This window comes from Heloderma suspectum, chromosome 3 (assembly GCF_057233095.1).
Source record: "Heloderma suspectum isolate Gila_16-S chromosome 3, 16-S_ref, whole genome shotgun sequence".
Taxonomy (NCBI): Eukaryota; Metazoa; Chordata; class Lepidosauria; order Squamata; family Helodermatidae; genus Heloderma; species Heloderma suspectum.
The window spans coordinates 319,092,200-319,108,076 of NC_139460.1; positions in this window are offsets into that span (position 1 = coordinate 319,092,200).

The following is a 15,877-nucleotide window of genomic DNA, read 5'->3' on the forward strand; positions in this document are numbered from 1 at the left end:
GGGGAATCCGTTGTTGTTGTTCAGTCGTTAAGCCATGTCCAACTCTTCGTGACCCCATGGACCATAGCACGCCAGGCCTTCCTGTCCTGCGCTCTCTCCCGGAGCGTGCTCAAGTCCATATTCATTGCATCGGTGATGCTATCTAGCCATCTCATCCTCTGCCGCCCCCTTCTCCTTTTGCCTTCAATCTTTCCCAGCATCAGGGTCTTTCCCAGTGAGTTTTCTCTTTGCACTAGGTGGCCAAAATATTTGAGCTTCAGCTTCAGTATCTGTCCTGGGTAATCCGTACATCTCTACTATAATCCATGCTCTCTGTACATGAGAGAGATTTTGTGCTGTATCCCCACATCCATTGTTCACCTCGGTTAAGACTTGTTCCTACTGTGACATCACGGGGAGGGGGCACAGGGTGTTGTCCACATTCCTCCCTTGTCACCTTTGTTGCTGTTATCCCTCCTCTTCCCACTCCTGTTTGTCAAAATTGTGATTGCAAGCTCCTTGCAACAGGGACCTAGCCTTTTCTGCTGCTTAGTAAAGTGGCACTATATAAATCAGGGGTTCAGAACCTCAGGCCCAGGGGCCAGATATGGCCCTCCAGTGTTCTCCAGAAGGCTCCACCCCATTCCCTGGCTCCCCCCCCCTTCTTCCAACCACCGCTTGTTTGGTGGTTTCCTGATTTTCTGAACTCTCCGCCCCTTCTTCTCTAAGAGGTTGAAATGCCTTTCCTAAGGCGTAATTACTTACAGTAAGAGCATTAAACTAAAACACGCTGGTATTTTTGGTTTTTATGGACCCACCCTTTTGCTACAACATGTCATATTTTGTACCTTTTGTTCCACCCCTTTTGCCTTTGGCTCCAGCTGTTTGCCTTTGGCCACACCCCTTTTTGCCTTCAGTCCTGCCCACCACTGGAATGTGACCCCCAAGAGTTTCTCTGAAATGGAATTTGGCCCTCGGGCTGAAAGAGGTTCTGCAACAACAACAACAACAACAACAACAACAACAACAACAACAACATACCTTGAGGGCCAAGGTTGGGGGACTCTTCTCTAACCAGTTTGAACCCTCAGCTAGAAGTCAATTCAGGATGACTGGATCTGGAGTGGAAACAGAATTCTCCCAGCTGGCATGACGCACGAGATTTGGTGAGAAGTTCAGGCTGGTTCCTTTCTGTCCTCAGGCTCTATAAATCTCTGGTGGAGACATGTCCACCAAAGCTCCTACTAAATCACTTCAGTTTGAGATGATTGATCTCTTCATGCTCGCTCCCACAGAGTGAATGTTGCCTCGAGACGGGAGAGGAGCATGTTGCACGAAAGGGCAGGTCCTTTGCTAAACACTTCCCCCAAGGGGAAAGAGACCGTGACCACACCTGCTTCGCATCGCTTTATATCATCGCTGCGTGCAAGGCTGTCCTCAAAACACGGTGTGTGGGGGGGAAGCTTCAGCTGGAGCAGAACGCAGCCGCCCACGAAGGCCTGGTCAACAGAAGCCCATTCAACCAGGTCTGCTTTGCTGTAGTTCCCTCTAGCATCCTGGGAACAACCCAAAATGCTACTTCTGGGTAAAAAAAAAGTCATGGAATCATAGAGTTGGAAGGGACCTTGGAGATCATCTAGTCCAGTCCTCAATGCAGCCACAGCATCTTGGACAGATGGCCATCCAGCCTCTGTTGAAATACCTCCAGCGAAGGAGAACCCACCACCTTCAAGGCTGTCTGTTCTACCGCCTGAGATATACCCAGTGCCTTGCACAGCCCAAAGCAATGTGGGGGATTTATATGCCACCTAAGAGAGCTGGAGAGTTTAGTTTAGTCTGTGTTTTTAACCAAACTGACCTCATTTGCACTTTCTGGACTAATACCCAGAATGGAATGCAGTTATCCTTTGGACTGCAAACTTCTGTGAATTTTGCAGTGCAGCTCTCAGCTCAAAATGCATACAGAAGTGTGCATTTGGGGGAGAAAGTGCAAATAGTTTCAATGTCTCTGTCTGTGTGTTAGGGATGTATGGATTGTATAAAATCTGTTCCGTCTCTGTTTTGCAGATTATCAGGCACCTCTCATTCTGTTCTCTGCCCATCGACGGAATCGGATTTTTTTGTTCCCAAAATTGCGCAAAACTGCACATGTGAAAATGTGCACAGTCCCCCAAATGTGCATTTTCACACTTTAGCCTATGAGGGAAATGCACATTTTTGGCCAGGGTTTTGTATTTTGCATATTTTTATATGACAAAATTTGTGCACAATTTGGGACAGTTAGAAAAATGGTCTGCAAGTCCGTGGAATCCGCCTGACAGGGAAAATGCCTGTCCACTGCAGACTCTGTGGGTCGGATTCATGAATATCTGAACTCATTTGGTTCCACTGCAGATCCCGCTGACATCCCGTGTGTGTGTGTGTGTGTGTGTGTGTGTGTTTAAACCACAGAAAACAAGATGGAACTGACTCATGACTGAGCACATGCAAAACTTACACAGACCAGAAAAAGACTGATCAACCTATCCTTAGTATAGCCTGTGTATCATCCATAGGCAAAACTACCCTTCATGCATGCTAGAGATGGATAGAAATGCTTTGTTCTAATCACAAAGTGCTTTGGCAGAACTGGATTTTTCATCCAGGTTCCAGAGAATTTCTAGAACATCATCCAGAATCTGTTCTCCAATTCTCAACAGAAATAAGTGCAAATCTCGACCGCTTAAATCACAGTGAAGAAACAAATATTGACTTGATCAACCCATCACATCAATAGTGCTGTTGCCATTGTTATTTCATGGATCTGCATATGTGCTGCTGTGCATTGATAGCTTATTAAGAAGCAGGGGGTGATCCAAAGTAAAAACTGAGGCAAACCCCATGTGTGCAGTGGTCTGAACAAAGCCCCCAAACCAAAAAGGGAAGGATGGCAATAGCTAGTGCTGCTTCAGAAACAAGACCAGATAATCCAGAATCTCCAGTCCAGAGACATATTTGGACAGGGAGAATTATGTAAGTATTGGTTTTGCCAACCGCCATGCCAAATTTGGTGGGTTCCAATGGCTTCTAGGATAGGTCAAGCATGATCAAAAGGCAACTGTGCCAATATGAGAACCTAAATGTTGTAGCTCAGTGGCAGAACACCTGCTTTGCATGCAGATAGTCCCAGGTTCAATCCCCAGCACCACCAACTCCATGTAGGGCTGGGAAAGCCCCCTGCCTGAAACCCTGAAGAGCCACTGTAAATCATTGCAGACCAGGGGTGGGGACCCTTTTTTGGGGCTGAGGGCTGCATTCCCTCGGAGTTAACCTGTCAGGGGCCACATGCTGATGTTGATCAAGGCTGAAGTCAGCAATGGGTAAGACCACCCCTTTTTCTCTCTCTTCCTGCCGCCCCTTTTATTTCTCTCTTTCCTTCGGACACCACCCTTCTCTCTCTCTCTCTGCCTCTCCCTGTTCCCCTAGTGGACTGCCAGGAGAGGGACCAATCACTCTTGCCACAGAGACATCTCCAGATGTTTTGGACTGCAACTCCCAGGAGCCCCTACCAGCATGGCCAATGGTCAGGATTTCTGGGAGTTGAAGTCCAAAACGTCTGAAGATCTTCTTTCTGCCCACCCCTGATGTAGACAATACCAGGTTAAATGGACAATTGGTCAGACTTGATATAAGGCACCTTTGCATGTTTTGTATGGTGATGATATCACAGTCTGCAGTGGTAAAAGAGGCCTCTGGGCATGCATCTACATGTGCAATAAGGCCAGTCCTTCCCCCATCATGGCTTCCATTTTATTGAGTGGAAACCCAATCATGTAAACATGTATGTCCCATCCACAACTGATGGTCCCATGTGTGTGTGTTTTGTATCTGAGTTTAAAATAAATAAATGAAACAGTAACCATCTCCCTGTAGGTGAGTTTGGTGGATGAGACTAACTCAAAACCATATTTAAGGAATTCTCCCCGGGTCAGAGTGGCAAGTGGCTGAGGTGGAGCAAGGCAGTTTCTCCTTGCCTTCTCTTGAAGCAAGTGCCTTGGCTTGCTTTCTTGAGTCATGCAATGCTCCTAGCTCTGAAGACCTCTCCTGGGATGCACCCTACTCACTACTGGGGACCCACTGCCATTTGGATAGTATCAGCTGATCTGTGGAAGACCCACTTGTTGCTAGTGGTCCTGTTCATGGCCAGAGCACAAACTTAGGGTTATTTCCATCTGTACAACTAATAGCTCATATCTAGGCAAGGGAAAGTCCAACCAGCATTACAAGGTAATCCAATCTCCAACATAACAGGGCTCAGTGGAGCAAGGGCTAGACAATCAGGAAGATGGCAAGCAACAACCAATATTGTTCCAGCAATTCTACCTGCTGGAATGAGGCTTATAAGCCTGAGACCCCAGATCCCCACCCAAGGCTCAGCTGCAGGTCATTATAGGCCTTCTGGCAGAAGTCTTACTAATGAGGGGGGCCTTTATCTCTGAGGAGCCTTCCCCTGCAAGTGGACCCTCCTTCACCTGGCCACTGTCCCAGCCTGTGGGTGGTTCACACAGCACGCTAACCCGTGATGGCTTCTTTTCCAGAACAACCCATGATGGCTTAGTGTGTTGTCTGTGGGATGTTTTCCCTACCCACAGTGGGTTATTTCCCCCAATTAAGCCACCCTGAGAACTCACGGTCTATAGTAAGGGTTATTTTACCTGTGGTGGGCTAGCATGTTCCCTGTCACGCCAGTGTGGGTTACAGAGATTGCCTACAGAGCTGCTTGACAAGAGTGGCCAAAAATCCTACTGCCACTCTACTCCTCTCAAGCAGTCTCTATTCCCACTGCAAAGAAAGCTGGGATACCTTCCCAGCTGGCCGGGAGGACTCTTGGAAGAGGAGAGGTGAAGGGGTTGAAATAAACTACTCTGTGTAGCTTGTTTGCCTGATTGTCTGATGGGAGCACAGAAGGTTGTTTGCATAACCACCCACCAGGAGTAGCTGGCCACCCACCATGGGTTAGCCTGACTTGTGAACAGGCCCTGCATCTTTGGATGCTGGTGCTCTCAGGGACTAGGTGGTAGCTCTGCATCCTCCTCACTTCTCATGGAGGCAGATCTGAAGCCATCTCCTCTGAGGGCTCAGGACCATCTTGGGCAGCCCTGGGGTCCTCTGAAGTGGCCTGTTCCCTGGGGTCATCTAGCTGACGAGGGCTTCCTCGAGGAAGTCGTGATAATACCATCAAGACAAATCCAATCCTAAAACAGGAGGAGGAGGAGCCGCAGCAGCGGTGTGGTACCTTCCATTCAACCAAACCATCTACCACATCAGCATCTCGGCCCAGCATCCGAATAGCAAATGCAACTGCAAGATGCAGGGGAGGGAATGCCCACCTAAGAAGTCTGATCAAAGATGCTTCCATCCTCTGGATCCTTGTTCCTGCAAAGTGTAACACAGCTCAGAACGGTTTGCCCCGCCATGCCAGCTTTGAGTGAAACTTCTAGAGTGCACAGCCTCCTGGGGAAATCCCACCGCTGACTGGGAATCTTCCTCCAAAACACAGCAGTGAAGCTGACGCCGTTAGGTTATCCTTTGCAATCAGGGTAATGGCAGCCGATCAGAGAAAGCTGATGAAACAAACAGAGGGGGGTGGGGGAGAGAAGGCAAAATTTGTAGGGGGTGGGAGATGGGATCCCTGGATTGAGAAGAGGTAACCTGAGCCACCCCCAAGCGGGGAAGCGCAGTTATGACTTAAAAGCCGTCTGGAGTTGGAGGGGCACAAACAGAACCTTTGCTGTTCTTGGCAGATCGATGGGCAATTGGAACCGCCGAGAGAAGCGGGCCCTTTTGAAGCTGTCGAGCTGACCCTTGCTGTTGATGGAGCCTTCCCCCAGGCTAACAATGGCAAATGTTTCCTGCCACCCCCACCACCCCCACCTCCAAAGGAGGCTGTTCGTAGAGTGATGGCAGCTCGAACTTTCCACATCTCCAGCAGATGGGCAGATCACTCCAGAGGTGCTGGTGGATGCTGACGTGGAGGTCAACCTGCTCCCTCTTTCCTCCCTCCCATGGAACAACCGTTACTCCTTTTCAGATGAACAATTCGTTGCAAACTTTCTCCCACCTCCCTAACTCACAGGGAAGCCCAGTGCCTGTACTGAAGGTTCCAGCATTCCGTGCCTAGCTAGATGCTTGGCAGAAAATCTGGGGCTGGGAATCTGGGTCTCTGCCCAAGTGACCTAAAAATAGGTGGGTGGGTGTGATTTGGAGGGGTGACATGATTAATAGAGGCTCACACGCATACAACTGTACAAACACAGGCTTTATCCATGCAATTGGCGATCTTTTGAACCTGGCTATAATTGCATATGGAATCAAGAGTTCAGCTCTAGAATGTCTCCCAGAATTCTCTGCAGCAAAGCTGGGGATCAGTGGAAGGGGTACAGGCCTCCTCAGCAGACAAATCCACGTGAAAACATTTCTGTAAGAATACGAAATTTGAAGATGGCTGCTGTGTATCTTTGCAAGAATGGGCAGAAAAGTGCTTTATTCAATGACGGAAATGCTCACGGAAATGCATACATTTGGGGAAATGCATACAAAAATGCAGATTTAAAAAAAAATACATGTAATTGTTCTCTTTAAATTATAAATTATCATAGTCATCTCTAAATTTGCATCGACACACATAAATTTGCATATTCATATTTTCTGCAGATCAGTGTCCCCTTTTCTCCTATTTTGGGGTGTTTCATAAGTTGCCACCCTACTGCTGTGCCCTGGGAGCACAGCAGTGCTGTTGAGATCCAACCTGAACTTTGAGGGAGAGAAGGAGAGAGAGAAGAGAGAAGGAGAGAGAGCTGAGGTTGAGAGTGAGGAGGCTGAGACCTAGACAGCGGCTCTATACAATTCTTAAACTACATCTTTTCAGTGCAGTTGGGATATCTTCTGCATAACATGTTTAATTTAATATTGGGCAACCTTGACCCCAGTGCTGGCATCAGGTTATGAGGGCGCTTGGGCAGGACACTCTCCATGGCCCTCAGGGAGTCCGCCTTCTCACCACCATCGTCCCCAGCTGCTCTTGCTTGTTGGACAGGCAGGGAGCCAGGGAGGAAGGCGGCGGGGCAAGTCCTGCCCTTTCATCTCGCCCCCACCGTTGTCTGGGCCAGAGCAGAGGCAGGTGCACAAGCAGGCTGGCTTGGGGGAGAGGAGGAGCACGTCCGGGGGCTCCTGTCAGTGGGCCCCTGCCGGGGTGTGGGCCCTCAGTAGGTGTCAATCATGCCTACCCTTGATGCCAGCCCTACTTGTCCGCCCCGCCCCCCTCCCCCCCCCGGTACACACATACACCTTAAAAACACTTCCAGGGTCCCTGCTCCAGGACCCACAAATAGCTGCTCTAAAATCTTGAGTCTACTCTAGGGAGGCTGCCGGAGAAATTAGAGATGGACTAAAACAAGCTCAGATTTCTAAGAATCCGACCTGCGGAATCCGCTGCAGAGCAACCCCCGCAGGCCCCACAGAGTCCGTGGACTCTCGGATGACTTTTTTTACTTTCCTGACATTTACACATATAAATCTGTAGGTGTATCTGTATGTATCAGTACATAAATTTCTGCTGAGGAAATGTTGAATGGAATGGGGGACAATATGCTAAATGTTACGTACTAAGGTAAATGATGTAAATACTTAGTAATTATTTATGTATTTTTCCTCATGATGGAAAAAAAATAATTCGCATCTGTCTGTGGGCAGACGATGGAACAAAAGGCACCTGATAATCTATGAAACACAGGCGGAGCAGATTTTACACAGTCCATACATCCCTAGTCTATGCAGAGTTCAGAAACACTCACACTCTAATACGAAGACATAAACTGGGCCTTTGTTGGCTCTTCTCGGTCATCTGAATCTGAAGCCAACATTATTAACACTTATATCTGTTAATGTAAGTTTTTACTGCACTGTTAGAATTCAATTTAAACACACACACACACACCCCTGAATAATAAAAAAAAAGGGGGGGGGGTTGTTTGCTTTTTTTAAAATGTGGAAAGACAAGGATATACCAGAGGGACTGGAGCCATTCCACCCAGCCCTGCCATTAGAGAGCTAGAAATTAAAAAAAAAGTTGTTAAATTACCACAGCCAGGTACAGCAGGCTTTTCCTTAATAGACAGGGGGAAAAATCCCTTTGGCCTGGCTTAGAAACTTTAGCTCTGGCTTGCTCAGGTTAATTAAAAAAAGACCTGGAGAACTTCCAGGGCCTCACTTTTCATTTTTAACAGCTCTCCATCCTGCTCTGCGCTCCCCGCCCCCCCAACACGCACACCCCTCTTCTAGCACACACCTCAGCAACCTCGGGCTAGAAGAAAATGTACCATTATGAAAAGCCACATGGCAGCCCTCAGTGCCTCGGACCAGGAGTATATGCCACTCGGAGGAAATAATAGTCTATCCAATGTCTGCCACGGAGATGTCCCAAAATCTTCAATCAGGACCAATTTTCCACTTATCTGCAGGATGTGTTGCAGCAGGGCCAGCCCTACCATGAAGCATAAGAACACCAGAAGCACCTGCTGGAGCAGACTCATGGCCACTAATCTGGCATCTGTTTCCAAGAGCATTGCATCTGGGAATCTCACCAGCAGGGCATGAAACCAAGAGCTGTCCTCTGCTGTTGCCCTCCAACATCCAGTATGCAATGCAGCTTACTGCCTCCAAACATGGTTCCATGTAGACATCTTGGATCATAGCCCGTAGTGACAGATCTCTCTCGCCGCCGCCTCCTCCTCCTCCTCCTCCTCCATGGATTTGTCTGATCTCCTTCTAAAACCAGTGTGAGCTACTGGCCATTGGCACCTTGTGGCAATGAGTTCTGTAAGGGCACAATCCTATGTATGTTTAGACAGAAAAAAGTCCTACAACTCCCAGCATTCCCCAGCCAACCACGCTGGCTGGGGAATGCTGGGAGTTGTAGACTTTTTTTCTGTCTAAACATGCTTGAGATTGCATCTTAAGGGCGCAATCTTATCCAGATAGGCAGCTGCCTCCGAACTCAGAGGCGACTGCCTTTCCAGTGCAGGGCAGGAGAAGCACAGAGGGGATCATTCTCTCCGTGCTTCTCCTGCCCTGCATTTTCGCCTAGACTGCCGATTGCAGCTGTCTAGCCACGGGGAGGGGGGGGCGAGGGGGGGAGGAGGCTGCTGTATGACACACTGGATGTGTCGTACAGGCATTTCCGCCCTCCCCACCCCGGAACGCCCCCAGCCACGCCCCTTTTTGGCTGCTCTGTGCTCCTCTTGCAAGCGCAGAGGACGCTGCGTCTGAGGCAGCGCAGAAGTGGGAGGAGGTCGGTTCTCTGGGAACCGTCCTCGGAGTGCAGGCTCCGAGGTCAGTTCCCGAAAAACAGGATATCCTATGGCCATCTAGCCGCTGTCTAGTGGCCATAGAATTGCGCCCTAAGTGTATTATGAAATACATTTATGTAATATGCATTGTGGGCTGTGTAAAGAAATGCTTTCTTTTGTCCATCCTGCCTCCACTGTCAATTGTATTGGCCATTGCTTTGAGGCAGCACTTTCTAAAGGAAGACACATTTTCCTGCTCGCTCTCTCCATCTTAAATAAGCTCCTGCCTTGAAGAATCACAGAGGTGAAGGGACCTTGGAGATGATGCAGTCCAACCTCCTACTCCATGTAGGATCTGCAATGCAGGATGCAACTTCAACAACTCAGTGAATGTCTAGCTTCTGTTTAAATTATCCCCAGTGAAGGACAGCCCACCCTGTCTCAAGGCAGTCTATTCCAGCTCTTATCATTAGGGAGTATCCCCAAATGTTTCACTGAAACCTGCTTCCTTGCCTTTTCCACCCGTGGGTTCTAGTCCTGCCCCCTGGAGGAGCCACAGAGAATACACCTTTGCCATCTTCTACCTGACAGACCTGAAGATATTTGAAGACAGCTGTCATGTCTCCCCTTAATCCTCTCTTGTCCAGGCTACTCCATGCAGGTTCTGCCACAATGCCGGATGCAACTACAGTATCCGTGGTTTTAATTTTATTTGATGAAAAGCAGCCGCAGTTGGGTACAGATCTGATCGGAGAAGCAGCAGGAGGGGAGGTAGGGCTTAAACAATTCCCCAGTTTTCCAATCAAAACCACACACATACACATTACATTTCCAGCATGGCTCTGCTTATGTTCTTAACTGAGGGACAACCAGGAGGCAGGAACAAGTCAGGACCAAAGGACAACTACATAGAATAATAGAATCATAGAAAAGTAGAGTTGGAAGGGGCCTACAAGACCATCAAGTCCAATGCCCTGCTCAGTGAAGGAGTCCAAGTCAGAGCATCCCTGACCTTGCTCAGCCCGGCCCTTTCTCCTGCTCTTCCATCAATCCAGCCCAAGCTGCAGAATGTGACCCAAAGGGACCAGCTCTTCCTAGGCTGTGGGAAGCTCTGGTGGGTGGAACCAGGAACAGCTGCGCTCTTCATAGCTCCTCTCACAGCCAGCACTGGAGTCCGGAGGTTTGGTTCAGATGACCTTATGAGAGACCTGCTGAGAAGAAAATAATATGTCTGGGGAGAACAAGGAGTCTTGCTGGATGTCTTGAACTTCTGCCCAGCCTGGAAAGGCTTCTGGTTTTGCAAGTTTTGAGCTGACACTGCAGGCGTTCTCCTTCGGTGTGTTTTTATTAACATATTGTTCCTGCCCTCTCCAGCGTGGTTGATTTGGTGCATTATAATGAATTAAAGGAATTCATAAGTTGCCATATAAATTGTGTGATGGCACAAAAGGTGATGGGAGCCAGGAGACGCAATGATTGGGCGGAACAGAGTGAACAAATCAGGGTAAATAAACGCCTTCAAAGAAAATGTCACTTTGGCAAAGACTGCAGGGTACATGCCTTGCAGAAGGTTGCTTTAGGGCCAGGCAAAATGGTCTGTAGCACTCTACAGGATTCCTGAATCACCTGGAGGCTCTCCATCCCAGGGTGGCATACTCTTGGCAACAGCTGGTGCTCAGGGGGAGAGGCTTCATACAGCGCAGATCTTGCAGAAAGCTTCTCAAAGGGTGGCATGCGTTCATGTGCATTCGCTTGATCTCTCTATACAGGCCCAGTTTCAGCATGTAATATCCTTGGGCCCTGTTTAAAAACAAGCAAAACAAATATGCTGCTTGGCACCAGGCAGCATGGTAGCTGCCATTTTAAAAGCAGTACTGGGGTACAATCTCAAACATGATAGAATGATCTCAGTACGAACGCAAGGCAAACCATTCAACATCACAGTAATTCAAGTCTACGCCCCAACCACTGAGGCCGAAGAAGCTGAGGTTGATCGGTTCTATGAAGACCTACAACACCTTCTAGAACTAACACCAAAAAAAGATGTCCTTTTCATCATAGGGGACTGGAATGCTGAAGTAGGAAGTCAAGAAATCACCGGGATAACAGGCAAGCATGGCCTTGGTGTACAAAATGAAGCAGGACAAAGGCTAATAGAGTTTTGCCAAGAGAACACGCTGATCATAGCAAACACGCTTTTCCAACAGCACAAGAGGCGACTCTACACGTGGACATCACCAGATGGTCAATATCGAAATCAGATTGATTGTATTTTGCAGCCAAAGATGGAGAAGCTCCATAAGTCAGTAAAAACAAGACCTGGAGCTGACTGTGGCTCAGATCATGAGCTGCTTCTTGCAAAATTTCGGCTTCAATTGAAGAACGTAGGGAAAACCACTAAACCATTCAGGTATGACCTAAATCATATCCCTTCTGAATATATAGTGGAGGTGAGGAATAGATTTCAGGGATTAGAACTGATAGACAGAGTGCCTGAGGAACTATGGACGGAGGTCCGTAACTAGGGGTGTACAAAACCCTGCTTACCTGGCTCTGCTGGGTTCCGCTGGGGGGGAGAGGCGCTCCGTCCCTCCCCCCAGAATCCTAGCGAGCTGGCTCCACTCTGCGACCAAGCCGCGGAGCCACTGGCCGGCTCCGGCCGCCCGCAGCCGGATATCTGGCCGCTGGGCAGCCCTGCAGGGATGCAAATGGCAGCTGTCGTAGCTGCCGTCATTTGCGTCCCTTTCTTTCGCCGTGATAGGCTATGTAAAAATTTATGTAGCCTATCACAGAAGGGGGAAAACTCAAGCGTACGCAGATGGCGGTAGCCGCCGCCATTTGCATACGCTCAGGTTTCCCTCCCCCCCCGCTGTGATAGGCTACGTAAATACTTACGTAGCCTATCACGGCGGGGGGGGGGGGGAAACCAGCGTACGCAAATGGCGGCGGCTACTGCCATTTGCATATGCTCGGCTCCCCCCCCCCCCCGCCGTGATAGGCTACGTAAATATTTATGTAGCCTATCACGGCCTCCACAGGGATGCAAATGGCATCCCTGTGTTAGCCGTGATAGGCTACGTAAGTATTTATGTAGCCCATCACGGCTGAAGAGGAAGACGCAAATGGCGGCCGCAGGACAGCCGCCATTTGCACAGCAGCGCGGATGGGAGCAGGTAGGTGCTCCATTTCATGCGCCTTTTATGGGGTGGGGGCGGCGGGACTTCGTCCTGCGTGCCTTTCGTGGGTGGGGGGCGGGGGCTTCATTCCGCGATGGGTTTCAGGGGGCCGAATGCACTGGCATTCGGCCTCACCGAGATCCGTCGCGGAATTCTCTGACATCCCTATCCGTAACATTGTTCAAGAGGCAGCAACTAAATCCATCCTAAAGAAAAAGAAATGCAAGAAAGCCAAGTGGCTGTCTGATGAGGCTTTACAAGGAGTTGAGGAAAGAAGGGAAGCGAAAAGCAAGGGAGAAAGGGGAAGATATAGCCAACTGAATGCAGATTTCCAGAGAATAACAAGGAGAGACAAGAAGGCCTTCTTAAATGAACAATGCAAAGAAATCAAGGAAAACTATAGAATGGGAAAGACTAGAGATCTCTTCAAGAAAATCGGAGATATCAAGGGAACGTGTTGTGCAAAGACAGGCATGATAAAGGACAAAGAAGGCAGGGACCTAACAGAAGCAGATGAGATTAAGAAGAGGTGGCAAGAATACACAGAAGAACTATACAGGAAAGATCTTAATGTCCCTGATAGCCAGGATAGTGCGGTCACTGAACTTGAGCCGGACATCCTAGAGAGCGAAGTCAAGTGGGCCTTAGGAAGCATTACAAACAACAAAGCTAGCGGAGATGACAGTATTCCAGCTGAGCTATTTAAGATCCTAAAAGATGATGCTGTTAAAGTGCTGCACTCAATATGCCAACACATTTGGAACACTCAACAATGGCCACAAGACTGGAAAAGGTCAGTTTACATCCCAATTCCAAAGAAGGGCAATGCCAAAGACTGTTCCAACTACCGTACAATTGCGCTCATTTCACATGCCAGCAAGGTCATGCTCAAAATCCTACAAGCTAAGCTTCAGCAGTATGTGAACCGAAAACTACCGGAAGTACAAGCTGGGTTTCGATGAGGCAGAGGAACTAGAGATCAAATCGCCAACATTCGCTGGATCATGGAGAAAGCAAGAGAATTCCAGAAAAACATCTATTTCTGCTTCATTGACTATGCTAAAGCCTTTGATTGTGTGGATCACAACAAACTGTGGCAAATTCTTAAAGAGATGGGAGTACCAGACCACCTTACCTGTCTTCTGAGAAACCTGTACGAGGGTCAAGAAGCAATAGTAAGAAGCGGACATGGAACAACCGATTGGTTCAAAATTGGGAAAGGAGTACGACAAGGATGTATATTGTCGCCTTGCTTATTTAATTTATATGCAGAGTACATCATGAGAAATGCTGGGTTGAATGAATCACAGGTCGGAATTAAGATTGTTGGGAGAATTATCAACAACCTCAGATACGCAGACAATACCACCCTAATGGCAGAAAGCGAAGAGGATCTAAAGAGCCTCTTGTTGAGGGTGAAAGTGGAGAGTGCAAAAGCTGGTTTGAAACTCAACATTAAAAAAACGAAGATCATGGCATCTGGCCCCATCACTTCCTGGCATATGGAAGGGGAAGAAATGGAAGCAGTGACAGATTTTACTTTCTTGGGCTCCAAGATCACCGCAGACGGTGACCGTAGCCATGAAATTAAAAGACGCTTGCTCCTTGGGAGGAAAGCTATGGCAAACCTAGACAGCATAGTAAGAAGCAGAGACATCACCTTGCCGACAAAGGTCCGTCTAATCAAAGCTGTGGTTTTCCCAGTAGTAATGTCTGGCTGTGAGAGCTGGACTATAAGGAAGGCTGAGCGCTGAAGAATTGATGCTTTCGAACTGTGGTGCTGGAGAAGACTCTTACGAGTCCCCTGGACTGCAAGGAAGTCAAATCAGTCAGTCCTAAAGGAAATCAACCCTGACTGCTCATTGGAAGGACAGATACTGAAGCTGAAGCTCAAATATTTTGGCCACCTAATGCGAAGAGAAAACTCCCTGGAACAGACCCTGATGCTGGGAAAGACTGAAGGCAAAAGGAGAAGGGGACGGCAGAGGATGAGATGGCTAGATAGCATCACCAATGCAATGAATATGAACTTGAGCACACTCCGGGAGAGAGCGCAGGACAGAAAGGCCTGGCGTGCTCTGGTCCATGGGGTCATGAAGAGTCGGACACGGCTGAACGACTGAACAACAATGCTCTGGCGGAGCACTGCTGCATTGCGGGCAGGGTGAGGAATTAAAAATGGCCAGGTAAGCTTGGACAGGGGTGAAGAAAGAAGCACACTGGGGGGGGGGGCAACGGCAAAAGAATGCTGGGGGGGTGAAGAAAACATCTACCAAGGATGCCCACCAGGGGGCCCCAAACCAAGGGACTCCTGAAGCCTGGAACTACTGGCCCTGTCTCTACGCTGGGTAATTCTCCGTGTCAGGAGGTGCTAGGATCTGTGCATGGCTGCCTCATTTGCAGCAGTAAAGGAATTTCAGGCCCTGGACATGGCTCTGCCCACCCTTTGGAACCTCCTAGGCAGGAACGAGTATAAGAGGGCATTCTTCCTGTTCCATTTGAGCCTTGCTTGAGTAACTCACTCTTCCTGAGCTCTGGTGTGTTCCTGTGTCATGTCATCACCACGAACGAAGATTATCAGGGGCCTGGAAACAAAGCCCTATGAGGAGAGACTGAAAGAACTGGGCATGTTTAGCCTTGAGAAGAGAAGACTGAGGGGAGACAGGATAGCGCTCTTCAAGTACACAGAGAGGAAGGCCAGGATCTCTTCTTGATCATCCCAGAATGCAGGACACGGAATAATGGGCTCAAGTGACAGGAAGCCAGATTCCAGCTGAATGTCAGGAAAACTTCCTGACTGTTAGAGCAATATGACAATGGAACCAGTTACCTAGGGAGGTGGTGGGCTCTCCCATGCTGGAGGCATTCAAGATGAAGCTGCACAGCTACGTGTCACGGATGCTTTGACTTGGATTCCTGCACTGAGCAGGGGGTTGGACTCAATGGTCTTGTAGGCCCCTTCCAGCCCTACTATTCTATAATTCTATGATTCTATGCTCTCCGATGTACCCTCTTCCAGTTCCAGTTCTGGCATCTACACCAAGCCCAGTGCCTTCATCATAAACCTGCTTTGTGGTGGTATTATTATTATTATTATTATTATTAGGCATGGATAGAGGTGAGCAAGGTTGCCTCGGGCTCCCTCCACAGCTCACAGCTTTTCTCCACCTGCTTGGATGCACAGCAAGGGCCTGCAGCTCAGGATGTGACCTCACCAATGTTTTTGCTCTGGGGCAAATCTCAAGGCAGCTGATTTGAGAGAGGATGACTCCCAACCATAAACAACAAAGGCCTGAAACAGCCCAAATCCGGACTGTCATCTTTAGGGCTCCATCTCTTGCCCCGACCCGCCCACTGCCTCCTACACATATTAAACAGAGATTATAATGCACATTT